Source organism: Suncus etruscus, chromosome 14 (assembly GCF_024139225.1).
Source record: "Suncus etruscus isolate mSunEtr1 chromosome 14, mSunEtr1.pri.cur, whole genome shotgun sequence".
NCBI classification, from domain to species: Eukaryota; Metazoa; Chordata; class Mammalia; order Eulipotyphla; family Soricidae; genus Suncus; species Suncus etruscus.
The window spans coordinates 92299989-92313048 of NC_064861.1; positions in this window are offsets into that span (position 1 = coordinate 92299989).

Below are 13060 nucleotides of genomic sequence, written 5' to 3' on the forward strand. Positions count from 1 at the left end.
GTCCCCTGAGCACCACCAGGAGGGATCCCGGTATGCAGAGCCAGGAGTCAGTCCTGAGCATTGCTTGGTGTGATGAGAGGGGAGGGGGGAGAGAGAGAGAGAGAGAGAGAGAGAGAGAGAGAGAGAGAGAGAGAGAGAGAGAGAGAGAGAGAGAGAGAGAGAGAGAGAGAGAGAGAGAGAGAGAGAGAGAGAGAGAGAGAGAGAGAGAGAGAGAGAGGACTGAAGAGAGATGGAGGAGGAGGAAAAAGGAAACCGAGGCTAGCAGGCAGCAGGGGGGGGGGGGCTGGAACCCTGCCAGCGGACACCTCTAGGAAACAGTCTTGGGGTTGCTGGGTAGGCCAGGCAGGAAAGGGGGGGCAGGCGGAACGCCACGCCCACCGGCAAAGGGAAAGTGCAGGGCAACAGGCCTGGGGGTGCCAGCCTGCCTAGGGACAGGGTGCCCAAGGAGACATCCCAAAGGGTGGCTGGCCTTTATGGGGGGTGGGGGGAGACAAGGTCTGGGGTGGGCAGAAGACAGCAGCCTGGAAGAGTGAGAGTTTGGAGAGGGGTCAGATCAGGGCTGTGACCCAGGAGGACACGAGGACAAGTCCCTACGGACTGTCCCCCCCCCACTATCCACACACAGCCAGCAGTGGACAACTGTCCGCAGCCAGAGTGTGGACAGCCTGATGGATGCAGCCTGATCCAGGAGCCGAGGTCTGTCTGTCTGTCGTCTGTCCTTCACCACCCAAAAGAGCTCAGAAGCTGATGTGGGAAACCCACCTAGGCGAGCACCCCCTGATTTTCCATCCCAGTTTAGGTGGTCCTAGCAAGGCCTGGAGATCTATCTCGGGGTGCAGGGGACATCAGTCCCAAGACCCTCTCCCCAAAGAATGGTACTCTGCCCTCCAGGCTGCCTGTCTTTTGGGGTTCAGTTGCATGGGGAGCCCCCTCGGGGAGATGGGGCTGGGGGGCTGGGTCTTCCTCCCTGAAAAATCGCTTTTCCCTAGTAGAATCCCCCCAACACACACACACACACACACACACACAGACACCCAACGTGGCAGTCAAAATGGTCTCCCCACACCCCAACCCTGAGAATCCACCCCGGTGCTCAGAGCGCCCCAGGGACCCACTGGGCTTCTGAGAACCTCTGGGGGGGGGGAAGACACAGTCCACATCCACTTAACCTTGAGCACCCCCGGAAGGCAGGATAGGAGCAGTGGCCGCAGGGGACCCCAGCCTGAGTGAGCCCTGTCCTCCCTCCACTTCCCAACGGCTCCCTACTTCCCCACTTCTCCCACACACCGGGGCACCCCGCTACGTTGTGGCGGCGGCTCCCTGTCATCCCTCCACCCGCTCTCCGGGGTGGCAGCCAACTTGCCCCCTCCTCCAGGCAGTCCCCCGGCTGGCTCCTCTCCCAGGCATCCAGACGTTACTTGCCGGCCCTTGCCGTTCAAACAAGCTCCAGGTCCCTTTTCTCGGGGATCCCCAAGTCCCTGAAACTCGCCCCTCCGGCTCCTCGGAGCCCTGCAGCCGACCCCCCCAGGGGGCCCCCCAAAAAAACCCACCTGGCCCCGAACGGCTGCAGCCATGGCCTGTGCGGCGGGGAAGTGCGATCGGCCGCCGGCCGCCCCAGGGAAAGACGTTCCGGCCCCGCCCGCTCACGCCCCCTCCCGCGGGAGGCCCGGCCCAAGTCGGGGCTCCCCCGCCCCAAGTTCCCAGCGCATGCGCGGCCCCCTCCCAGGTCCGGCCCCCGGAGCGGGCACCGCGGGGAGGGCGCTGGGCTGGCCCGGGGCGAGGCCCTGGGGTCGATCGCCCGCACCCGGAGCACTGGGCATGGAGCTGAGGGCCTGGGCAGCACTGGGAGCGGCCCAGGCCCGGGCCCGGCGACTTGGGGGGCTCCCCACACCCCTAATTGAGCACTCGATCTCTGCACCTCTTCTTCCTTCCAGGGTTTCGGGGAGACTCGCAGCGAAGGCCCAGGTCTGGGGTGCTAGGCCCGGCCCAGCGTCGCTGGAGAAGGAAGCATCAGGCAACTAACGGTCAGTGGGCCCCAGGGGAGGCGCCTCGGCCTGGCGCCTCTGCAGCCTGGTGGCTCCTCCAGGGACAAAGACACCCCCAAGCGGCACCCCCTGCCCCAGTGTCCCACCAGGAGGGGTGCAGGCGGCCTGCTGGACTGGGGAGACTGGCTGAGCCGGGTTCCATCCCTGGCATGGCCTAGGGTTCCAGAGCACAGTCAGGGGTAGCCCTGGGCACAGAGTTAGTAAAAACCCTGAGCACAGAGTCAAGAGTAACCCCAAAGCACAGTTAGGGGGAGCCCCTGACAGGCCGGAATGGTAGCACAGATGTAGGGTGTTTTGCCTTGCATGTGGCCCAGAACAGGCCTGCATTTGATCTCTGGCATCCCAGAGGGCCCCCCAAATGAATGAGCCTGCCAGGAGCGATTTCTGAGCACAGGCCCAAAAACCAAGGGGGGAAAAAGAAGCAACCCCAGAACAGAGTCAGGAATAGGCCCTGAGCTCAGGGCTAGGAGTAACCCCCAAGCACTGAGCCAGGAGTAGCCCCAAGACAAATAAACTCTCACTCCAAGAGCACCCCCATTCCAGCAGGATCTGCTTCCCCAACCTCAGGCAGCCCCCCAGGACCCCCCTAACCCAGCCCAGCCCAGGCCTTTGGGGGATCATCCCGGCCTTGCACCCCCATCCTGGCCCACCCGGGGCCTCCTGGATTCCGGGCGGGGTGACTGACATTGGCCCAAGTGGAGTTTTCTTCATGTTTTTTTTATTAATGTTTTTTGAAATGTCATTTTCCTCCCTCCTCGCCCGGGCTCGGGGTTCGGGTGCGGCGCCCACAGACCCGCCCCCGACGCAGCCAATCAGCGGCCGCCGCACCCCCCGACTGGGCCAATCAGCGGCGGCCGCGCGGCTCCACCCATGCACCTGGCCTCCGCCCTCGGACGGACTAGCGGCTGCGGCCATCGGACTGGCAGCCCCCTCGGGCCCGGGCACCGCACCCCCTAATTGGCCCAATTAGCGCCTCGTTTCCTCTCCCCCGAGGGCCGGTCCTTTGGCGCCCAGACTCGGCCTTTGGGGGACAGCACGCGCCTCCAGCTGACAGGCCCTGGGACTGCAGGAGCTACCACTCTTGGGGGCTTGGGGACTTGGGGTCCCCCCACCCCAACCCAAGGGATGCCAAAGAGGGCGGGTGCGGGGATCCAGAGCTAAGCCAGGATTCCATCTCCGCCATCCCATAGGGTCCCTGAGCTAGGTCAGGAGTAACCCCTGAGTGCAGCCAGATGTGGCCCAAAAAAGCAAAATAAATAAGTTATTAAATACAGGTGCAAAGTGCGGTTATTTGGGTCGTTGGAATTAAGGGGGGGGGGCAGAGGCCCAACTGCAAAGTGAGTGAAAAGGAAGCAATGATGGGGGTCTCCTCGGGGCTGCCCAGCCAGCCCCAGCATCCTATTTCTGTTGCACCCGGTTACAAAGATCTCCAGCCCTGTGCAGAAGTTTTTTTTCAATCCAGGAGGCAGCCCAGAAGCTTAGGGGACACGGAGAGGTTAAGCACTGGCATACACACACCTCATTACCACCTGAGCCAACGTGCCCTCCCCAGCTCTTGGTGGCCAGCTCTTCCCACAGGGGTCACTCCAGAAGTGTTTCCTGGGTCACTCCCGTCTTCCACGCCCAGACCCCAACTTGGGGTTCTTACCCAGGACACCTGGATGGGGCCTTATCGGACCCCCCACTTCAGGCCTAAACTCTGTCAAGGCCTTAGCTGCCCTCCTGCGGCAGGGAAAGTTCCATTGTGGGAGGCCCAGATTGCTCCCACCTTGGTCAAGGCTGGTCATGGGGTAAATGCAGGGGCAGAGCTGCTCGACCTGAGGGTGGGGGAAGGGACCAGAGCAGGACTGGCCAAGGTCCCCCACAAAAGGCAGAGGTCCAGGCCATACTTCCTGGTTCCTCCTTAGCCCCAGGAGGCCCAGAGAGTGGGGAGGGTGTTTGCTTTGCACACGGCCCACCCTGGTTCCATTTCCAGCCTCCCATATGGTACCCTGAGCCTGCCAGGAGTCAATTTCTAAGCACCGTCCGTCGGGTGTGGCCCCAAAAGCAAACAAGCAAACAAACAACAAAAACAGTAATAAGAGACCAGAGCCAGAGTGAGGGCACTTGCCTTCCCCCTGCACCCCTTTTGGTCCCCCCCCCCCCCCAAGCCTCTACCAGGCTTGGTACCTGAGCACAGAGCCTAGAGTAAGCCCCATACAAAACCGAGACAATATGAAAACTCAAGAACATATAGGGGGTGAGGGCTGGCAGATACCCCAAACACATGATGTTCAGGGACTGATCCAAGCTGTGCTCAAGTGACCCTGGGTGGTCCATGGGGGACTTTTAGCTACCACTAGGGTTTTGGGGCCACACTGGGGGGAGTCGCTCAAGGGTTACTCCTGGCTCTGCACTCAGAAATCGCTCCTGGCAGGCTCGGGGGGAACATATAGGATGCCGGGAATTGAAACTGGTTCATCCGGGACCTCTGCATGCAAGGCAAATGCCCTACCACTGTGCTATCTCTCCGGCCCCAGGGTGGCATCAATCTTGCCTAATGGAGGGAGATCTTCAGGCCATGGAGGGGGTGATGGGCTTAGGGAGGGCTGAAGTCAGATTGGTGAGGAAGGGCTGAGAAAAATGCTCCCCCCCACAAAGTTAGTCCCTTTTGCCAGGTCTCTCCACCTTCTCCTGCCTCTCCCTCTTTCCTGATCTCTCTGTTCTTCACGTGACCTTGACAAGACTCAAATTCTATTTTTCCCAGCTTGCCTTGGCTGGGCAAAGCCTGTTCCTGCTTGTAAGATTAGGGAACGGGAACGGGCGTCGCTCCTACTCGGGGTTATCTGAGGAAACTCACGACCTTTCTTGATGGCCCCCACACCCACCCCAACTTCCCTGCTCCTTCAAAAAGGGCAAACACTGGGCTGGAGCTCTAAGACAGCGGATACCTGGCATGCGGCCAACCTGGGCTTCTGTCCCTGCACCCCATATGGTTCCCCGCCCCCAGCCGGCTAGGAGGAATTCTTGAGTGCAGAGCCAGGAGTGAGCCATGAGCATCATCGCCTGGTGTGGCCCCAAAACAAAGCCAAAAAGAGGGTAAACACAGCCAATCAGCAATGCACCAACTCCAGGGTCCTTGCATGGGTGGTTTCTACCCCAAAGTTCCTCAGAAAACAGGGTACCAAGGGCCAGAGGGGTGGCTCAAGCAATAGGGCATTTGCCTTGCACGCCCTAACCTAGGACTGACCAAGGTTTGATCCCCCGGCATCCCATATGGTCCCCCAAGCCAGGAGTAATTTCTGAGTGTCACCAGGTGTGGCCCAAAAAGTAAAAAACAAAAAAACAATAAAAACACCAACAACAACAACAACCAGAAAATAGGGTACCAGCCTAAGCAATAGCACAGCAGTAGGGCATTTGCCTTGCACACAGCTGACCCAGAATTGACCCGGGTTTGATCCCCGGCATCCCATATGGTCCCCGGAGCCTTCTAGGAGAGATTTCTTTTTTTTTTTTTTTTTTTTTGGTTTTTGGGCCACACCCGGTGACGCTCAGGGGTTACTCCTGGCTATGCGCTCAGAAGTCGCTCCTGGCTTGGGGGACCATATGGGACGCCGGGGGATCGAACCGCGGTCCGTCTCCTAGGCTAGCGCAGGTAAGGCAGGCACCTTACCTCGAGCGCCACCGCCCGGCCCCTAGGAGAGATTTCTGAGTGCAGAGACAGGAGGAGCCCCTAAGTATTGCCAGGTATGACCCCCCTCCAAAAAAAAAAAGAAGAAGAAAACAAGGTTCCAGAAGGATAGGACAGCGGGGAGGGTTTTTGCTTTGCACACGGCCAACCTGAGTTCAATCCCTGACATCCTAAGGGTCCCCTGAGCATGAGTTATCTCTAAATGCAGAGGCAGGAGTGAGCCCTGAGAATCACCGGGTAAGACCCCAAGACCAAAAGGAAAAGAAATGGGAGGATGGGGAAGAAAATTCGTCCTTCAGCCTCCAACTCTGCTGCTGTCCCCTGCTGTCCCCATGTCTTGGGGATCCCCCAACCCCACTTTTGCCTCCTTGAGCTTCTTCCCAGCCTTGGGCTCTCCCAGCAGCCCAGCCAGGCCCATCTTCACTCGCAAGGTCCTTCCTCCTCCCCACTCCCACCCCCACCCCGCCAAGGTGCCCCCAGACTCCGACACAGCTCACTAAGCACCCTGGAAGCACGAATGTGAGGTCACACTAGTGACCCTGTCCCCACCCCTACCCCACATTCCTGTCTCCCTCCCCCCAAGGTCACCCAGCACCTCCACAAAGTCGCATCAAGGACAATCCCCCCAGTGGTCACGCAGCAATGACCACCTCTGACCTGTCTCCGAAAATGTTGGGGTGACCTTAGCTGCTGAGCTCTGCCACGGGAGCCCCCTTTTCTTGTTATGGTTTTGAGGTCACACCCTGTAATGATCAGGGTTCACTCCTGGCTGTTCTCTGTTCTGCATTTGAAACACTGGGGGGAAGGTTTTCTTTTAATTTTTTAAAAATTTATTGATTGTGGGGCCGGAGAGATAGCATGGAGGTAAGGCCTTTGCTTTGCATGCAGAAGGACGGTGGTTCGAATCCCGGCATCCCATATGGTCCCCCCGAGCCTGCCAGGAGCAGTTTCTGAGTGTAGAGCCAGGAGTAAACCCTGAGTGCTGCTGGGTATGACAAATACAAAAAAAAAATTTTTTTTCATTGAGGGATTAGAGCGGTGGCACAAGCAGTAGGGTGCTGGCCTTGCACAGGCTAACCTAGGATGGACTGTGGTTCAATCCTCTGGGGTCCCATATGGTCCCCCAAGCCAGGATTGATTTCTGAGCACAAAGCCAGGAGTAACTCCTGAGCATCACCAGCTGTGACCCCCCCCAAATTATTTTTATTAATTGATTTTGGAGCCACACCCAGCAGCACTCAGAAATCATCCCTGCCAAGCTAGGGGACCATATGGGATGCCAGGGATCAAACCCAGGTCTGTCCTATGTTGGCTGTGTGCAAAGCAAACACCCTACCACTGTGCTATCTCTCTGGCCCATATTGGGGTGAAGTTAAGTGAATGCCACCCCAAGATCAGAGATTGTGCCGGTCCTTACTGAGACTATGCCGGTACCTAGGGAAAAGCACCTAGGGAAACGGTCAATGAGATAAGGGGCGAGGTCCTGACAAGCTGGACCGCTCTATAAAACCAGCATTCTCGGCCGCATTCTTGACACCTGACAAACACACAAAGACCCAGGTTTGCTCTTAATATATATGTATATATATATATATATATATATACACACACATATATAGGGGTATATACACACACACACACACACACACACACACACACATATAGGGGGGCAGAGAGATAGCGTGGAGGTAAGGCGTTTGCCTTTCATGCAGAAGGATGGTGGTTCGAATCCCAGCATCCCAGATGGTCCCCTGAGCCTGGCAGGAGCAATTTCTGAGCGCAGAGCCAGGAATAACCCCTGAGCACTACCAGCACCGAAAACCAAGCCAAAACAAACAAACAAACAAAATATATATAGAAGAAGGGTGGATGGGAGCGAGAGCACAGCAGGGAGAGAACTTGCCTTGCACACAGCCAACCGGGGTTCAATCCCAGGCATCCCACAAGGTCCTCAGCAGCTCCAGGAGTGATCCCTGAGTGCAAAACTGGGAGTGGTCCTGAGCATTGCTTCCCAAACAAAACAAAGAAACCCACACAATGGGCCATGTTAATCTTGATCCTTTACAAAGCTGTTTGTTTGTTTGTTTTGTTTTGCCAAACCCTGTGATGCTCAGGGCTTACTCCTGGCTCTGCACTCAGAAATTGCTCCTGGCTCAGGGACACCGGGGATCGAACCCAGGTCCATCCTGGGTCAGCTGAGGGCAAAGCAAACACCCTACCGCTGCCCTATTACTCTGGCCCCCCTCCTTTACTAAGTTTTTTTTTTTTAATTGAACTAAGTTTCTTTTTTTCTTCTTCTTTTGGTTTTTGGACCACACCTAGTGGTGCTCAGGGGTTATTCCTGGCTCTGCACTCAGAAATTGTTCCTGGCCATCATGGGGACCATATGGGATGCCAGGAATCAAATCTGGGTCAGCAGCATGCAAGGCAATTGCCCTCTTCACTGTGCTATCACTCTGGCCCAGGAAACTAAGTTTCTAGTTTCTCCCTGACTGTGGATTTTCCTTTTCAATTAAATTTTCTTTTTTTTTTCTTTTTTTTTTTTTTTTGGTTTTTGGGCCACACCCGGCATTGCTCGGGGGTTACTCCTGGCTGTCTGCTCAGAAATAGCTCCTGGCAGGCACGGGGGGGGGGGGGGGGCCATATGGGACACCGGGATTTGAACCAACCACCTTTGGTCCTGGATCAGCTGCTTGCAAGGCAAACGTCGCTGTGCTAGCTCTCCGGGCCCAAATTTTCTATTTTCTAAAGCTGAGTCTAGGTATCTTTATTGTTCAATATTTTCATTCTTGACAATATTGAAAAACTAAAAACCATGAACAATTGCAGATCTGTCACCATTGCTTCTGCAAAAAGAACACACTTGAGGGACTGAAGTGATAGAACAATGGGGGAAGGTGTTTGCCTTGCATGCAGCAACTGGGTTTGAGTCCCTTGAGCACCACCAGGCGTGACTCTGAGTGCAGAGCCAGGAGTCAGCCCTAAGCATCGCTGGGTATGACCCCAAAACAAAACAATACAAGCCCCAAACATAAGTTCAATTTAAAAAAAAAAAAAATTGCATTCGGGGCAGGAGAGGTAGCACAACAGTAGGGTGTTTGCCTTGCAAACAGCCGATTCAGGACGGACAGTGGTTCAAATCCCCGCATCCCATATTGTCCCCCAGCCTGCCAGGGGCAATTTCTGAGTGAAGAGCCAGGAGTAACCCCTGAGTGCTGTCGGGTGTGACCCAAATAAAAATTTAAAAATTGCATCCATTTTCAACCTTCTGCAGATCTGGCTGGAAGTGGAGAGAAGGAAATGTAGAATAAGGTCAGTTTCTCCAACTGTCCTCAGCGCTAGAGCTGAAAGCAAGCTTCTCCCAACGGCTTTCTGCCCCAGGACCTTTGCACATGCTCTTTGGTTCGGGAAACACCCTGTGCCCTACTCTCCTTAGCCCTCTCTCCCACTCAGAGCTCCAGGCTCCTTCTTATCGGCTTGCCCCACACTGTTTACCCAACCTGCATAGAAGAGATTTCCACCAACTGAGGCAGGTGGCCTGAACAGAATAGAGCAAGGGTCAGGAGACACTGCCCTGGAACATCTGGGCTTCATCAGGACTACAGGGCATCAACCCAGGGCATACGTAGGGCCCTGGGGCAGATTTTCCTTCTCACAATGTCCCATGTGACACAAAAGGGGAGCCTGGTTCACTGAGGCACCGAGAATTGAGGTCACCTGCTCAATGCCCTGATAGGGGTTGGCAACGAGTTTAGGGAACATGAAGTCCCTAGAGTTATACTGTCCTCCTACCTGAATCAATCACTTCAGTATTGGTTTAGAGACTATAGGGAAGGGTGGGGAGTGGAGTTTGCCAAAAAACGAGCTGGCCTTTAGCATATTGGCTCCAAGAAATCTATTTTGGGGGGTCAGGGACCACAAGAGCTATTGAAATCTATTTTTGGGGGTCAGTGGGCCACAAGCAGTGCTGTTCAGGGACTATGAAACACTGACTCAAACATGCAATACTGGAACTGGAGAATAGATAACACATAAACAGGGCACTTGCTTCGCAGGTGGCCAACCCAGGTTGGCATTGTTCAAGGCCATTCTGAGCACGAAGCCAGGAGTAAAATCTTAGAGCGCCATCAGGTGTGGCCCCAAAATCACCATCTCCGAAAAAGCTGTGGGTCCTTTGACTCTCTCTTGGTCCTGGCCTAATTTGGAAGAGAAATCAGAAATTCAGTGAGTTAGGAGAATCTTGATGTTTTGGAGGTTTTTTTCTGCACTCAAAAATCACTCCTGGGGGCCGGGCGGTGGCGCTGGAGGTAAGGTGCCTGCCTTACCTGCGCTAGCCTAGGAGACGGACCGCGGTTCGATCCCCCGGCGTCCCATATGGTCCCCCAAGCCAGGAGCGACTTCTGAGCGCATAGCCAGGAGTAACCCCTGAGCGTTACCGGGTGTGGCCCAAAAACCAAAAAAAAAAAAAAAAAAAATCACTCCTGGGGGCCGGGCGGTGGCGCTAAAGGTAAGGTGCCTGCCTTGCCTGCGCTATCCTTGGACGGACCGCGGTTCGATCCCCCGGTGTCCCATATGGTCCCCCAAGCCAGGAGCAACTTCTGAGCACATAGCCAGGAGTAACCCCTGAGCATTACCGGGTGTGGCCCAAAAATCAAAAAAAAAAAAAATCACTCCTGGGGCCAGAGCGGTGGTGCAATGGTAGGACGTCTGCCTTGCACGTGCTAACCTAGGACGGACTGTGGTTTGACCCCCCAGCGTCCCATATGGTCCCCCAAGCCAGGAGCGATTTTTGAGTGCCTAGCCAGGAGTAACCCCTGAGTGTCACCGAGTGTGGCCCAAAAAGCAAAGCAAAACAAAACAAAACAAAACAAACAAACAAACAAACAAAACCACTCCTGGCAGACTTAGGGGACCATAAAGGATGCTGAAGATCAAACCCTGGGTTGGCCACATGCAAGGCAAACTCCCTCCCTGTTGTGCTATCATTCTAGCCCCTCTTGATGGTATTTTTGTTTTGTTTCGTTTTGTTTTCAGGGGGGTTCGCACAGCACAAGCTGCACTAGGGGTTACTCCTGGCTCTGAGCTCAGAAATCGCCCTGGCAGGCTCAAGGGACTGTATGGGATGCTGAGAATCGAACCTGGGTCCGTCCTGGGTCAGCCACATGCAAGGCAAACACCCTACCACTGTGCTATCATTCCAGTTCCCCTCATGATGATTTTAAAGAATGACTTAAACCCTTTTGACTTATTTATTTTGGGGTTTGAAGGGCCCACACCTTGGGGTACCCAGGGATTACTTCTGGCTCTGAGCTCAAGGATCACTCTTAGCAGTGCTCAGGACTCTATCGGGGGTGCCAGGGATCGAACCCAGGTTGGCCATGTGCAAAACAAACCTTTGAGGCTGTTATCCGGGGGAGTGGGCCCTCACTAGCACTTTATGGAGAGTATTTCATTATTTAAGATCTGCTGACCCAGGGCCAGAGCGGTGGCACAAGCGGTAAGGCGTCTGCCTCGCCAGCACTAGCCTAGGACAAACCGGACCGCGGTTAGATCCCCGCTTCCCATATAAGTCCCCCAAGCCAGGAGCGATTTCTGAACACAGAGGCAGGAGGAACCCCTGAGCGCTCTCCCTTCTCCCCACCATCTGTCTGGCTTCCCTAGCAGCCACCAGAGGGCATCACTCCCCCAGGCCAAGTCTAAGGCCCCCACCCCTCTAAAGCCCCCAGGCCTCACTGGCCCTCTCTGCCTTGCTTACTGGCCCAGGCTCTCCACCTTCCTCCTGGGGTATCCTGGCATGGGCCCCCTTTAGGGCCCCTATGCCTCGGATGATCACCCCCACGCAGTGCTGCTGGAGAATGGGCCAGGCACTGGCCTTGATGAGGTGTCCTCCCCTCCTCGCCCCTGTTCAACCCCCAGTTTGGAGTGATCCCTGAGCACAGAGCCAAGAGTAAGCCAAGAGTAAGCACCCCACGGTGTAACCAATAAAGAAAACAAAATAAGGAAGGAAGGAAGCGAGCAAAGGGGGTTTGGCCGAGGCCAGATGTTCAGTGGCAGCTGGGGGGTGAAGGGCAGACAGGAGCACTGGAAAGTGGGGTGCAGGCTGTTAATAGTAATAGGAACAGGAAGGGCCAGAGCTACAGCATAGTGGGGAGGGTATTTGCCTTGCACATGGCCGAGCACAGTTCGATCCCTGTCATCCCAGAGAGTACCAGGAGCGATTTCTGAGCCCAGATGACGCAAAAAACCAAACAAACAAAAAGATAACAACAACACACACACTAGAGAACACACACACACACACACACACAAATAGAGGGCCCCCAAAAAAGTACTGTGATTAGGGCACTTGCCTTTCATGTGGCTGACCCAAGTGACCCAGAGTTGGTTCCTGGCACCACACGCTGTCCCTTCACATCTTCCTCATGTGTGACAACACAGCGAAGACAGTTCTCAAAGTTCTTGCTCCCGGCCAGGTCACCCATCTCTGGCACCCAACTCTGGCACCCGAGGGAAGAGGGCAGGGGTTTGAGGGAGGAGGAGCAAGGGAGTCTGAGGGAGGTGTTGGGAGTCTGGACCCCTATCTAAGGAGGAAGGGGGTTGGGTGGACTGAGGGGCCATTGCTGATAATCACATGGGTCCCCTTTCTGCAGAGAAGAGCCAAGAGATTGAGGGGGCCACCCCCCAATCCTTGGTGAGGCCTCTGCTGCCCTCTCGTGGTCACTTAAGGGGGCTTGGATAAGTCCACGATGACCCAGGACAACCCCCAAAGCATGGACACCTGCTCCCCAAAGGGCCAGGATGAACCCCAAGCCTGAAAGTGACCTTTGCAAACCACCCCACTGGGGATTTAATGCAACAAGGGCCCTCAACTGCCCCTTCCCCATTCACATTGGTAATGAGGCCCCGAGTTCCAGAAACCTGCGGTGGGGTCCCCCTTTTCACCCAAGCTCCCCACTATTCCGCCCCCACCTTCCCACCTCGAGTGTGCCCTGAAATCCAGGCCTCGATCCATCCCCCAGAGTCTAAGGAGGCCGCTCAGGCTGGACCCCAAAATGCTAACCCCGAGAGGGGGGAACGATGCCAATTTAGCTCAGCCCCTCCACTCTTAGACCCTAAAGTTAAAGCCCCTAGGCTTCTTCCATGAGATCCATGAAGCCAGGCCCCCCCACCTCCTGCTGGGGGAACCCACCTTCTTCCAGGGGATCCCAAATCACTGCTGTTCCAAGAACCCCAAAGAGAAAGGAAACTACTGACTGACTAAAAATTCCAAGTTTTAATCCAAATTTGCACAGGCGGGGGTGCAAGCCAAGCTCTGGCCACAGACAGGCGCCCAAGGGTGCAA